At 53.1% G+C, this 13,854-nt stretch overlaps 1 protein-coding gene across 3 annotated transcripts in view; it reads right to left on the bottom strand.

Moving 5' to 3' along the window:
• The window catches only part of SIPA1L3 (signal induced proliferation associated 1 like 3), a 186,719-nt gene that overhangs the window by 89,687 nt on the left and 83,178 nt on the right, over positions 1-13,854 (bottom strand). The gene's annotated exons all lie outside the window — the stretch shown is intronic.

Here is a 13,854-nt window from a genome sequence, read left to right as displayed (position 1 = left end):
CACACCCACCCAAGTATGTTGGGTCCCACAGAACATCATCCCATGATGCCCACCCACTATCATAGGAAGGAGGAAATGGTTCCATGGTTCTATTTTTATTAAGACCCCACCTCAATTGTGTTGCCTCTACAGTCACACAAGCCTGCTAAGAGCTCCCTCTCACCCTTCTACAGGCCGTTCCAAAATCACGCTATCAGAGGATTCACACTGCCTGGGCCACTAGAATGGGCTCTCAGGATGATTCTCGTGGGCTCATGCATGTGGGTGAACTTATGGACAGTTTGTTCCCTTGGACGGCTGAGTCATGCTACAGTGGGGCTGTCTGTACCAGGGTAACCACTCATCTGCTGAAGGCGGCTGGGCTGTTTCAAGTGTCGGGCTAGGAGGAATAAAAGCTGCTCTGAACACGAAATATAGATTTTTGGGAAACAGTCTTATGTCTCTGAGATAAACGCTCAAGAATGCAATTCCAGGTTGCATATTTAGCTTTTCAGAAACGGTGGGTTCGTCTCCAGAGCACTATCTGACATGCTCCACATCAACGAGGGGTGAGCTGGCCTCTATACATCTCTCTACATCTAGGCAATGTTGGTTAGTTCACGGGCCACATTTACTGAGCAGCTCCTGTGTGCCAGGTACTTTCCAGAGGCTGAGGATACAACAACAGGCAAGACATAATCATCTGTATTATCCTACAGGTGCTTATACACTAGTGGGTGTAGGGACAAGGCAATAACTTGAGGATAGTAAGTATAGTGGGGGGGGGAGGTGTGTGTGTGTATGTGTGTGGGTAACAGGTAAAGCAGGCAGGAACCATAGCACAGGTGACAATGATGCCCACTGGGCTCCAGGTTGGCCTTCCTCACTTCCTTGCCATATGGCTTAGGCAATAATGTGAGTTTTCAGAGCCCAGGACTGCTCTTGGGTGAAAGTGGAAAGCATCTGCCTCCTACAACGCCAGTGAGTCAGTTCCACAGGCTGAGCTGCAAGGACAGAGCGTGATGGAAACTTTCCAAACACCTTCCCACCTCTGGGCACGTAGCTGAGGAGTTGCAGGTAGAATTTGCAGTTCAGTGACAAGGAGGTGGGGGTCCCCAGGGGGCGAGCACCACCTTGATGTGGGAGTGGGCAGCTCTGGGCCTGCCCAGGAAACCAAGAGCAAAACCTCCACCTACCCAGCAAGTAGTAGGGGTGCCACTAGGGCACAGGATTGGGGAGCTGCTCAGGGCATCTGGCCTCCTGACACCCCAGGAATCAGACATCATTCCCAGACACTCATCTGGGCCTCCATGCGGGGGCTGGAGCAGGGCGCCACCCACAAACCCATAAGGCGGACCCTCCTGGGTGGTGTTGAGGAGTCAAAGATAATCTGGAAACTCCCCTCCTCACCCGGACCCAGCAGGGGGAACCGAGAGCAGCGAACTAGGGAAATGAAGAGGGAGGGGGATGCTAGGAGCTCTAGGACCTCTTTGTGTGTGGGCAGGGGGCAAGCTGGGATCTCAGAGGGGCAACAGTGAGCCCCGAGCCTCTTCCAGGAGCCAGCATGACTGTGATCTGCTCTATGGGCTTCGCTGTGGTAGAGGCTGGTGACAAGCTGCTCCTCCCTGTGCCTGGAACGGGCCACCTTTTTCCTTCTGGGAAGCGCCTTTCAATCTCAGACCACAGGCTGACAGGCACTCATCACACATTCTGGGAGAGGGGAGGCAGGTGGGCACTCTGACCCAGACTCTGGCCAGGAGCAGCTGGGACCATGCATTTGGGGGGACGTAGGAGGGAGATCACCCTGTCCTGACGGTGATACAGGAGCTCCTGAAGCTGATGAGACTGGATGGCAGCCATGTTCTCTTCCCTGTCTTTGCAGGCCTGTGGGAAGGAAGCTTATGGGGCCCAGTACGATGGTCCCTCCCACTGCCAGGGCATGCGGCTCCACTCCAACAGAGACAGAGACCAAGGACTGGTGCACCCACGTTGGCCAGGCCTCCCAACTCTGTCTCCTGCTATCTCTCAAGGATTGTTTTTTTTTTTGAGAAGTGGGAGGGGGAGTGGTTGCTCCATACTCAGTTCTGTGCTCAAGTTTTACTCCTGCCTTTGTGCTCAGGGATCTCTTCCAGTGGTGGAACCAGGGTAGGCCACATGCAAGCGAAGTACCTTACCCCCATACGATGGCCCCGATCCCCTCAAGACACTCCTCTAGGGCTTAATGGTCACCTTTCAACTCCCCAGTTAGCTGGGTGATGATTGGGTAGTATCTATCCCACCCCTCGTTGGTGAGGCCCTGAAGTCAGCCTAAGGCGCAGGCCTAGCAGCTCCCTTTGCGAGCCACGCCCCACGTGGACAGCATTAGCTCACTGCCTCCTGACCTCAGTGCTGTGAGGTCAATGCTCCTATTATCCCATTTTACAGATGGAGAAGCCATCTCAGCCCTGCCCACAGGCACTTGGTCAGTGGAGTCTAGGGGGCACTTGGATGTCCGGGTTGCACTGGTGATGATTTCCTTCTGGAGTACCCTCTGGGGGTCAGGAAGGAAAGCTTCACTGTGGAGAGAAGTTGGGCCCACAGGGCATATTTTGCATCCCCCCCCCACCTCTGATTCCAAGGTCCCATTCCAGTCAGAATCCTTCCCTAGTCCGTGGAAACATTCATGGAAATTTCATGTGCAGAGATTTATGTGGGGCCTGACCCAAGTGCCAGTGACACAGCAACAGAGTGTGAGGTGCAGCACTGGCACCTTCACCCCATGCAGGCAGATGGACGCGAGCCTGTCCCCAGGCCCATGATCAGAAGTTCTTGGGGGTTGTGGGGGGATGGGAGGCGAGGTGCGGCATGGGGAGCCTCAGGACCATCAAACTATCTGAGATGATGTGATGGCAGGCGCATGTCCAACCCACGGAGGCAGAACCAGGTGTTTAGTTGCAAGGGAGCTGTGTGGGGAGCAGGAGGGGGCTTGTGGGAACTATGGACTTTACGATTGAGTTTTCTGTAAATTCGTTCTGGAAAACCATGAACAACAAAGCCCTCCACCTCTTGTGAGCCTGTGCCCAGTTCTGCCTTTCTCCTGTCTCAGGATCCAGGGTGATTTCTGGGTCCTTGCTTGGTCCCACGGCACCCCGTGCTGGTCCCTACCAGCTTTCATTTTCTCTAGCACCTGTCCCGGGGTTTGAAAGCAAGTCTCATGGCTGGGATTTCCCCTTTCCTCTCCTGCCTGGCTTCAAAGCCCTCTCCTGCACATGGCGTCTCGCCTTGCTCCTTCTCTGAGCAAACTGCTCTCAAGCTGCAGCTCTGTGGCTGTACTGTCCACCTGGGGCCTGGCCACTACTTCAGCCCGTCTGTCACATCTCCAGCCCCTACATGCTGTCTGCTCAGATGATCCATCAGCTCCACTCTCTTCAAAAAGCCATTAGGACACAGCATGCACGCCCCTCCCCCATCTCCTGGGACCAGGCACCAGGGCAGGCCTGTGATCTGGATCCCTCACAGGCTTGAGAGGGACTCGCTCCGCGTGAGTCAGACCAAACAGGTCCCCCCACCTCTACACCGTGCCTCCCACTGTCCCTCCTTTCACGGAAGGCTCCGTCCTCAGAGGCCCCGGGGGGTCCCCCTCAGACCCGTCCCCACCCATATTTTCTTGGGAGTCCACCAGAGCAGGTGTGTCTTGGGGGTTTTCATTTGTGTTTCCATGATGAGTAAGGCTGGTGAGCAATACACTTTAAATAATAATAATAATAAAGATAAATGGTCAACATTTATAGAGCATTTAGAATGTGCTAGGCATGATGCTAAATGCTTTCTCTAAACAGCTGCATAATCCTTTTCCAAACCTCTCAGACCAGATGTGCTTTAGAACTCAGGGTAATTTGGAGTTGAGTGAGAGAGGCAATGGAAAGCTTATGGGCTGGCAAGGTGTGGGAAGCAGCCGCACCTCAGGATCTGCAGCCATGACGGGATCTCCGTGGATCTGGGTAGTGTCCCCGAGACTGTGACTCTGCATTAACCCCCCTGTAACTAACAAGGTAGGGAGTAATGTCCCCCTCATTTATAGATGGGGGAAAAGTGCGGTAAGGGAGGTTAAAAGCCTTGACCATACTCAGGGTAGAAGCGGAGGCTGGGACCCTGTTTTAACCTCTGGCCTCCACCTGGGTCCTGAGGGTAACTGACAAGAAACCAAGCAATGCAGAAGCAAAGGATGAAATGAAGCAAAGGATGAGAAAGAACAACAGGAGAATGCGCAGACTCAGCTCATCAATGAGCCCAGGCAGTGGCAGCAGGCCACTGAGCTCATCTAACCCCACGGCTTGATTCTGAATACAAAAGTTGCCCAAATGTACGGCAAGTCTGCCCGTCCAAACTGACGCTTAGGAATAAAAGCTGTACTTCAGAGTGCTCCTTTCACTTTATTTTGAACAAAGTGCTATTTGGGGAACTAGTTTCCAAAGCCTGACTTGATGGCTGCCTGAGCAATAACAAGAAAGGAGGCAGATAAAGGACTGATCTCGAGAACTATTCCTTGTGTCTTGACTTCACAATTCCAGTGTCTTCTAGTCACAGGTACCCTTAAGGATTTTGGGTCACATTGCATTGCTCAGGGGTTAGTGCTGGCTCTGCAACTCAGGAATAACTCCTGGCGGTGCTTGGGGAACCACATGGGATGCTGAGGACTGAACCCAGGTCAGGTAGGCCACATGCAAGGCAAACGCCCTATCTGCTGTTCTATCGCTCTGGCCCCAAGATTTCTTTAAAAACCAAAATAGGGATGAAAGTAAGCAACGTTAACTCAACTTAAACAAAATGCTTAATGTAAAAAAGTCAAACTGTAGGGACAGGAGTGACAGTCCAGGGGTATGGCACTTGTCTTGCACACAGTCACACCAGATTTGATTCCTGACACACCATATAGTCCCTAAACTGTCAAGAGCTGGATCCCTTAGTACTGCTGGGTGTGAAAAAGAACAAAAGAAAGAAAAAAAAAGTCAAACTGTATATAGAGAGGCACTGGAACAAGAATTTTAAAAACCAAGAAAAGGGTGTATAAAAAAATATGAAACACTTGAGAGTAGAATGATAGTACAACAGGTAGGGTGCTGGCCTTGCATGCAGCTGACCAGGGTTCAATCCCCAGCACCCCACCATATTCCCCAAGCCCACCTAGAGTGATCCCTGACAATGGAGCTAGGAGTAAGCTGTGAGCATTGATGGGTGGGGCCCAAAAATCAAACCAAAAAAGAAAAAAAAGAAAGAAAACAATACAGGCTTTATAAAATAAAAGTTCACCCAAGGACACACTGAAGCAACAATCCTCACCCTCAGCCACACCCTGAGAACATCTGGGAGCTTTGAAAAAAACACCCCAGGTCCTACCCTCCGAGATCCAGATCATCTGGCCTGGGGCGGGGTGCAGGCCTTCGAGCCTCTGAAAGCTCCCGCGTGACCACAGCGTGCAGCAGGGCCAGGAACCAGGAAAACAAGCATTTTCCAAAGTTTTCAGCAAGAACGTGTTCCCAAGTGTCCTTTAGGAAATTAGACGAATTCTGAAGATCCAGAAAGCGGCAGGATTCTTTCCTGTGAGACTTGTCTATGACAACGAGCACGGGTCACGAGAGGAAACCCAGTGACAAGCAGATAGTAGATGTCTGCATTTGCATATCTGCTCAGCAGCCCCCTCACCCCCAGTCCCACTGGCTTTTAATCTACTGGACACAAAAGTGGGCTGGTGGCCATCCATGGGGCACAGCATAATGCACTGGGGTCCCAAACACCCCAGGTCAGCGGCCATGTTGGCACAGAAGGCAGTCCCAAGGGATCTGGTTGTGGAGTCAGGGAACCCACACACTTCCTGCCGGGGTTAAGCCAGCACAACTGGGGTTTTCTGTTACTTGCAAGCCATTCAGATTATAGACCTGCTATTAAATTACTGTAATTCGGGGGCCAGAGGAATAGCACTGTGGATAGGGCCTTGCATGCATGCAGCTGACCCACGTTTGGTCCCCGGCATCCCATATGGCCCCCTGAGTACCACCAGGAGTAATTTCTGAATGCAGAGCCAGGGGTAATTCTGGAGCACTGCCAACTGTGGCTACAAATTCACAAAAAACAAAACCCCAAGATCAAAATATTACTGTTATTTATTGGATGTAAGTTTTCTCGCCTGGTAAAGTGATTTGCTTTTTTTGACTTATTGCCTCTCCCTTCCAGAATGCCAGCTCCCCCAGAACCGCCACACTTGTCCAGCTTACACACTGCTGCGCCTCAGCTCCCGGAACCCTGCCTGTTGGAGGAACATGGGGCTGGGGATGCACTGGGCAGGATCCCTGGCACTGCCCTAAAGGAAAAACAACAGCCTCACATGACAGGGTAGGTGTCACAGAGACCAAATTCCTTCTGTCAGCTGCACAGGGAAGTACCACCCCCATCCCCACCCCCAGCTCAGCCCCCCGCCCAGCCTTCATCCCAGCAGGTACAAACAGACACCTGCCTTCTGTGTCCAGGACAGTTGCTGCCTGCCCATCCATGCTGCTAGGTGGGGCCATCCACCAGCTCCTGGAGTGGGTGGATGGGCACTATGTCCCTTTGGGCTGTGGCATCTGACACTGCTGTGGGAACTTCTAGTCCTGAGTCCTACTGGGCGGCAACTGGAGGCAGTGAACAGCTTCTGGTTGGGAGACTTCAGGATGAGGGAACCCCCCACTCCCCATTAATATGGCTTCTTGAGGTACAAGGGAAAGGTCCAGCCACCCCCCCCACCTCCCATCCTCTTGACCAGCTCCTGATCGTGAGTATGAAACTGAAGTAGGCTCAGTATGATTTCTGGGGTGATCTGCTGCGGTAGCAGCTTCTCATGGCGGTCCTGATAATGAACGAAGGAGTCAGAGGCAGAGACTCTTCTGATCAAAGACTAGAAGGTGAGGAGCAGGCCGCGACTCCAGCTGCCAGGGCCAAACCTCCCTGAAAGGATGAGAGAGGGGGGGCGGAACCACTACTCCCTGGGGAGCCCTCATTTCAGCTCCTGTGGTGCAGATGAAAGAGCCCCCCACTCCCTCAGGCCAGCCCTGCCTCAAAGACCCTCATCAAACATGGTCCTGAGCGATCACACCCGGCTCCTGGGGACAGAACGAGGCTGCTCAGAGGCCCCCCCGCCCCCAAGACCACTGCGATAGTTGGGCCAAGCTGAAAGGGCGCAGTCGTGAGAAGGGCCTGGGCTAATGTGGACTGACAACGCTCCTGCACACACCCCCCACGGGGGCTCTGCCTCCCAGCTCCATCCCAGGGAATGAATCACGCTGTCAGGTCACATTTGAATCTCGGTTGATGGGCTGAGGGGCGCATCCATGCGTTCTGGCCACTGAGGTCAAGGGCAGCTCACTCGCCAGAGGCCCACGCTGAAAAGCCCAGGGACTGGACAGAAAGGAGTTTGCAGAGAAGCTCCTCTCTGGTGCAGGGAGGGAGCGGCATAAACCCTCTTCCCAGAGCAGGGTCCTGCTACACCATCCTAGTCAGAGTAGCCTGAATAAATGGGAAGCATGATGATGGAACACACCACAGCAGCGGCCAACACCAATGACCTTTCATCTGGTGATAAGCTGCCCGATGTAGGACCCGCAGGAGGGGCTGATTAACCAAGGCTCACGCGCACTGCACTGCCCGTGGGGTTGCCTGTCCCCACTTACCCATTGGTAAGTAAAGATCTGTTTGGAAAACGGATACCATGGGAAGTCTGCCTGGGCGGCGCTGCTTGGCACAGAGGCAGAAGCTACTCACCAGAAAGTGACCAAAGCTTTTCCAAGGTCACTGCCCTCTTCCACCTAGTGGGAAGCAAGGAAACTGACCCCAGAACGAGCAGTGGGGACCCTGGGACCTCTTGTCAGGGGGTCAGCCCCAGGCTGCCTCAGTTTCCAAGTCAATACTGTGGGGGATCACAGCAGCGACTCTAAGATGGAATGAGATTGTGCTCAAAAAGTGCTTCCGTGGGGTCGGGCACCGGGCACCGCTGGCTCCATCACCGCTAACCACTGCAGCTCCTCTCCCCTCGTGGAGCAGACACTGCTGCTCGGATCATCCACGTGGCTCTCTCAGCCTCGTGCTCTGGCTCTGTCCTCGGGAGAGGCTAAAGAGATCAATCCAGCTCCCACACGAGCTAGCGGAGGCCATGGTGCCCATTTCAGGTCAGTAAGAGCTAAGTGGAGCCTTCTGCTGGATGGGGAGCTGCCTGAGGGGTGCAGAAGGCCCCAGAACTGCTCAGTCACATGGTTCACTGGAAGCTGCAGTAGCAGCAGTCTCATGACCAGGAGGGGAGGGAGCTGGGGTCGGTTCCTCAAGAGTGAAGGGCTATGAGCTAGCAAGGGGGTTTTCTGCTCTTGCAGCCATAAGCATTCCTCAGTCAGGGGTCCACAGGACACAACTGCCTCAGATCCACCTCAGCAGCTCTGAGGAGAAAGAGGAGAACTGAGCTCACCGGACCTCAGGAGCATATCTGCTCTTCCTTTTTGGTAGCAGGTGTCATCAGTGTACACACACACACACACACACACACACACACACACACACACACACACACACACACACACACACACACACACACACACACACACACACACACACACACACACACACACACACACACACACACACACACACACACACACACCCTACCACCCCACCCCCATGAGAACCTATATAACCAAAATTTTTTACAAATGGCCTTTGGTTACAAAGGAAAAACAGTTTGGGAGGCCAGAGAGATGACCCCAAGCGCCTGAGCACATGCTTTGCATCTAGGAACCCTGGGTTAAAGTCCAAACAGCACATGGTCCCCCTAGCACTATGGGCTGATCCCTCTCGAAGGCAAATTTTGAAAAATACAGTAGAAACAAAACCCAAAAATCAGCCTCCTGCTACTGAAAATCATTGGATATAACATCACTTGGGTTCCATGAACTGGCAAAAATTTCTCAATTTGGCCATTTTCTTTGGGAGAAAAATAGTACAAGATCTGGCAATCCTTGGCATGTGCACAGGGGAACAATGGGCTAGTCTTAAGTAGGGGCAGCCCCCAGAGAGTGAAAGCAATTTCCTGTTTGCTGGGAGTCTCCGACCCTGCTCAGGAGTGAGATAATTCATTCCGATCTCCCAGCCCGCTATCTCCCAGCCCGCTGGCGAGCAGCAAAACCCCGCCAGGCCATGGGAGCCCCCTTTGAGGCTGAGCTTGCCTAAACGCGCCCCCTACCCCCACCAGGCTGTCGGCTTCCCTCCCTGTCAACACACACAATTCCCTCACTGCTAGGGTGCTCACCCGCATCTGGCACTTTATCTAGTCTCTGTGGTTTTGCCCCCCAGGACACTGTCACTTCCAATAGGGAGGGAATTCTTTTCTGTTTTGTTTATTCCCGCCCCCCACGCCCCCACCCCAGCACCTGGAACAAAGATAGTAGGCTCTCAAAGGAACTTCTGCTGACTGGAGGAACAAGCGAATGAACAAACCCAAGCCCACCTCCTGCTCCCAACCAGGAAAGGGATGGCGTATTTCCCCCCTGGGTTCTAGAAATAAAACCAGCACAGGGAAACGCAGGGCTAATAGGGCCTGGCAAGCTCACGTGACTTCCTGGATACAGCTACACCTGAAACCATTACATGGTCCGGGCTGTAAGCCCAAACATTTCATTTTTTCAATAGGCTGACCTGAATTTAGAGTTGTTTGCACAATTGAATGACCCTCAGCTAACACAGAAGGGCAGAGGCAAGGGCAAATTTTTGATGATTTCCTTAATTTATTACCAAGTCACGGAAGAAGCTACTGTACACAGAAATAGGAGAAAACACAGGTACTTAAAGGACTCACCAGAACTTAGTCCTATATTTTCTCCCCAGATGGGGAGTTCTTTTTCCTTTCTCTTCTACTTTCCAATAAACTTAAACAACAACAACAGAAAGACTCACCAAGGTTCCTGGGGAGTTGCTATCTCTAAGCAGTTCTGTTTTCTAATATGTATGACAGGGAAGGAGGGTTCCAGAAGGATCCAAAACTCCCCTTTATCTTCGGACTTCCAATTAAAGGAAATTCCAGGGACAATCAAGAAACCTCTGTAATAAAGCTTCTATAAAATATTTTTAATAGCTGCCTTTTAAATTGCCAATGCAACTGCTTTTTTGCCACTAATTTTCCCTTCCACTCTGGTCTGTGGTGATGTGCATGGCTCCTATAAGCACCTTGCTGAGATGAGAATGTACTCTCTGATGACTGGAAGGTGTCCATTAGTCCAGGGTCCCAGACAGAAAGGAAGACACTGAGGGGTTGTGGCAACACCAGCAAAGGTGGGCTAAAGGCTCAGTGGTAGAGTATCTGCTTTGCAGGTGTTGGGTCTGATTTTCTGGCATCACAAAAATATTCGCGCGGAACTACACCAAGCCAAACTTACAGAAGTAGACTGCTGGTGACAATACTGGAGTGTGGACTCCAGTCAGGCCTGCTAGCTCCTGGCTTTATCCAGCCCTTTGCAGTTTCAGCTGAGGCAATTCTGGCCCTTACAACAGAAGTAACTGATAGTGCCAGAAGGAACCCCAGAAATCAATACAGTGCTCCTTCACGTTTGGGTGGACATGATCCCTCTAAAAGGGCGACAAAGCTCTATCCTGCCTCCAGGAGAAGAACAGTAACTACTGCATGTCTCGGGGAGTGGGGGGAGGAGGGGTGTCAAAGACCTCTGAAGTGACAAGAATCCCCTCTGTCAAGAGGAAGTGGAGATGGATACTTCAATCGAATCACCTGTTCATTTGCTGGGGGAATTAACAGGTTCAGGATCAGCCTCATGCTCAAATGGTGAATCTAGGGTCAAGGACCAGGTGGGGACTTAGCCAGGCTTCCCTAGAGCCCCAGGAGGTGTCACCTTGATGTCCCTGAGGAGCTGGGGGGTGAAATTTCTTCCAAAGTTTTTACTTGAGTAAACTTTGTTCAAATACATTTATATATCTACAGTCAAGTTGCAACATCAATTTAATATCATCTAGGTGATAGCAGATGGGGCGGGGGGAGGTGAAATGCAGAGGGTAAGGGGAGGTGACAAGTGAGACACCGGGTCTCCACACCCCCTCTTACTTAGAGCTGCTCCGGTCCTCCCATACTATACACTGAGCTTGCAGGAAAGTGTCAGCCCAAAGTTCCATCGCTCCTGAGACATTTCCATGGTACTGCAACGCTGACGCTGTGGTTTCAAGGAGCACTGAAACCCCACAGCACGAACTGGTGCGAACACCCCAGCTGGCTGTGTGAGGTGCTTCTCCGGGGTTGGCTGGGGTGCTGCTCTCCCGCCCCAGAGATGCTAAGATAGTTGGATCTTTCTACTGCAGAGAGCACCTACTAGGCACACTGTCTCCTTTTCAGGTTAAAAAAAAAAAATTACTCAGTATCTCTGGAAACCTGCCTTCTGGAAGTCACTAACAGAAAGCGCCACTTCCCCCACCCCAGGGCACCAGACGCTACTGCTCCCGAATCATCCCCACGGCCCCCAGCACGGGTATTGCCCACTGTGGGAACACTGTTCTGGATGTTTCAACTAGAGCAAGATCACACCTTTCCACTCCCTTGTACTTGCCTAGCCCAGGGCCCCCTCCGCCCCTCCCACCCCCTGCCCCCAGGAAGGAAGAGTGGCTGATCAGAGGGGTGGGGGGTGTGACCGGTGTGAGCTGTGAGTGGGACCTGGCTCCCCCCTCTCCCCCCTGCACACCACCCTGGAGCAGGGCGCAGCCTGGCCTTTCCTCTGTGGCTGTGAAGTGGCTGACAGAGGCACTCACATTCGAGCAGAGCTGACCGGGGACCCTCTGCCCGTTCAGCCAGTCCTCGCTCACAGATGGCCATCATCCCCATCCCAAACAGCCTCTCCCCACCTGCCGAAGAGAGAATCTGGGCCCTCCCTGCCGTACCGCGGAGCAGCTGCTGATCATCTTGCAATTAATCACGTTTTCTCTTATGACCTATATTCTATTAATACCGCACGCTGACGAGTCAGCACTGATCTTCCATTGATTGATTCAGCCCACAAGGATGACTCAGGTGGGGCAAGGCCTTCGTGGGCCTCCTGCCCCGTTTTCCTGTCCCCAATCTCCTGTCCCCAGTCCAAGCATCACAGTGCCAGGCGCGGAGGGCCTCGCTGCCCTGCCAAACCCGACCTTGTGGCAGAGCTAGTTCATTCAGGGCGAACTCAAAGTCTGTGCTCCGGGAGAGCAGCAATGCATGACCGTCTCCCGCCCCGCGAGCGCCGGCTGGAATATCAGAGCGTGACACTAGCAAACATGCTGGAGCAGTGCAGATGGAGAGCTTGGAGGCACGGTGGGTGGGGGTGCCCTATGCGCCGGGAGTGGGAGAGAGCAGCTGGCAGCTTCCTGATGTGGACCACCAGATGCCCTTGGTGGTCCTGATGCTGCTACCCAGGGTTCCTGCTGGGTCTCCCATATCTGTGTGGCCTTGCAAATGACCATCGTGACTAAGCACAGGTGTCGGCTTCAATTTTTACTATGTGCCATACACTATTAGTTCGTTTATTTATTTGTCTTACTTTTGTTTTGGGGGCTATTCCCGGCCGTGCACAAGGCTTACTGAGCTCAGGTATCACTACAGGTGGGCCTGGGGGACCATATGGGGCTGGGGATCAAACCCAGGTCGGTCATGCATAAGGCGTGTTACCTGCTGTACCATCTCTCCGGCCCCAGCTATTGTTAGTTCTTTAGCTATCAGTTCATTCAGCTGACGGGCCCCTGAAGGAGGGTCTCCCAGCACCCCTGTTCTTAACAGACCAGGAAACTGGCACAGGGAGGATGGCTTCAGCCCACCACCACTAACACCTGCCAGACACGCTGTGAGGAGCAGCCCCAGCTTGAGCCATTCATACCCGGACAGCAACCTCAGAGGGTCAAAGACTTCACTGCAAAAGGAACGACCCAGCGCTTCTGGGAGAGAACATGGCACCCATTTTCACGACCGGGTGGGAGAAGTTTCTGCAATCAGGGACCATGGAAAAGTGTGAGCTCTCTCTACCAAAAAGCTTTCCAGAGCCACACAGTGTTTTGTCCCTTTGCCACTCACTCCTGCCTTCCAGCCTGACTTGTGGACATGCAACCAGGTTGAAGAGGGCCCCCTGACCTCAGAACACCACTCCACTGAGCAGCAGGACTGAACTGTCTGGTGGGGAGGGGGGGCAGCCCTGTGGGGAGGCTGCATGCAGCAGCCATCAGTGGTCGTGGGGGGAAAAAGGCAAGCAGAACTGATGCTGACCCAGCCATACTCCTCCCTCCCTCCAGACCTTTAGCAACACAACCACCTCAGTGCAAAGTGACAATGCGTTTCCCTGGTAGCCCAATGCTTCCTGCAAGCGTAACCACTGGGGCTGACAAGCTCCTGAAAACACAGGTTGTGACACCACCGGGGGTTAGGATACAGTCGCTCACGTGGACTTGGTGTCCCCACAAGAGCCAAACCAGAGATGAACTTTGTGAACTGCACCACCCGGCTGGCCAGGGGTGTCTGGAGAAACAACCTGATGCCTGGACTGATTCTCAGACCTGGATGCGACCCAGGGCCCTTCTCTTTCCCTCGAGGCGCAGAAGGGTCATTAGGGCGACACTCACTGGCAGGCCTGACCTGGGGCCCCGCTACCCTCCTATCACCAGCCATTTGCTGGACCAGCCAGAAGTTAAGCTCCAGTCTGCGGGGCTATAAAAACAGCTTGTCACTGTGCTCTCAAGGGCTGGGTGCTTTTCCACAAAGCTCTTGTAAATCCCAGTCAGCCAGAAGGCACTGCCCAACTCCGCTAGAATAGGTCGGGTTTGATTTCCCAATCCTCTCAGTCACAAGGTACTGAAGGAGAAGAATAG

This window comes from Sorex araneus, chromosome 8 (genome assembly GCF_027595985.1).
Source record: "Sorex araneus isolate mSorAra2 chromosome 8, mSorAra2.pri, whole genome shotgun sequence".
Taxonomy (NCBI): Eukaryota; Metazoa; Chordata; class Mammalia; order Eulipotyphla; family Soricidae; genus Sorex; species Sorex araneus.
Note: the sequence above shows the minus strand (reverse complement) of the source record. Positions and strands in the feature narration are given on the sequence as shown.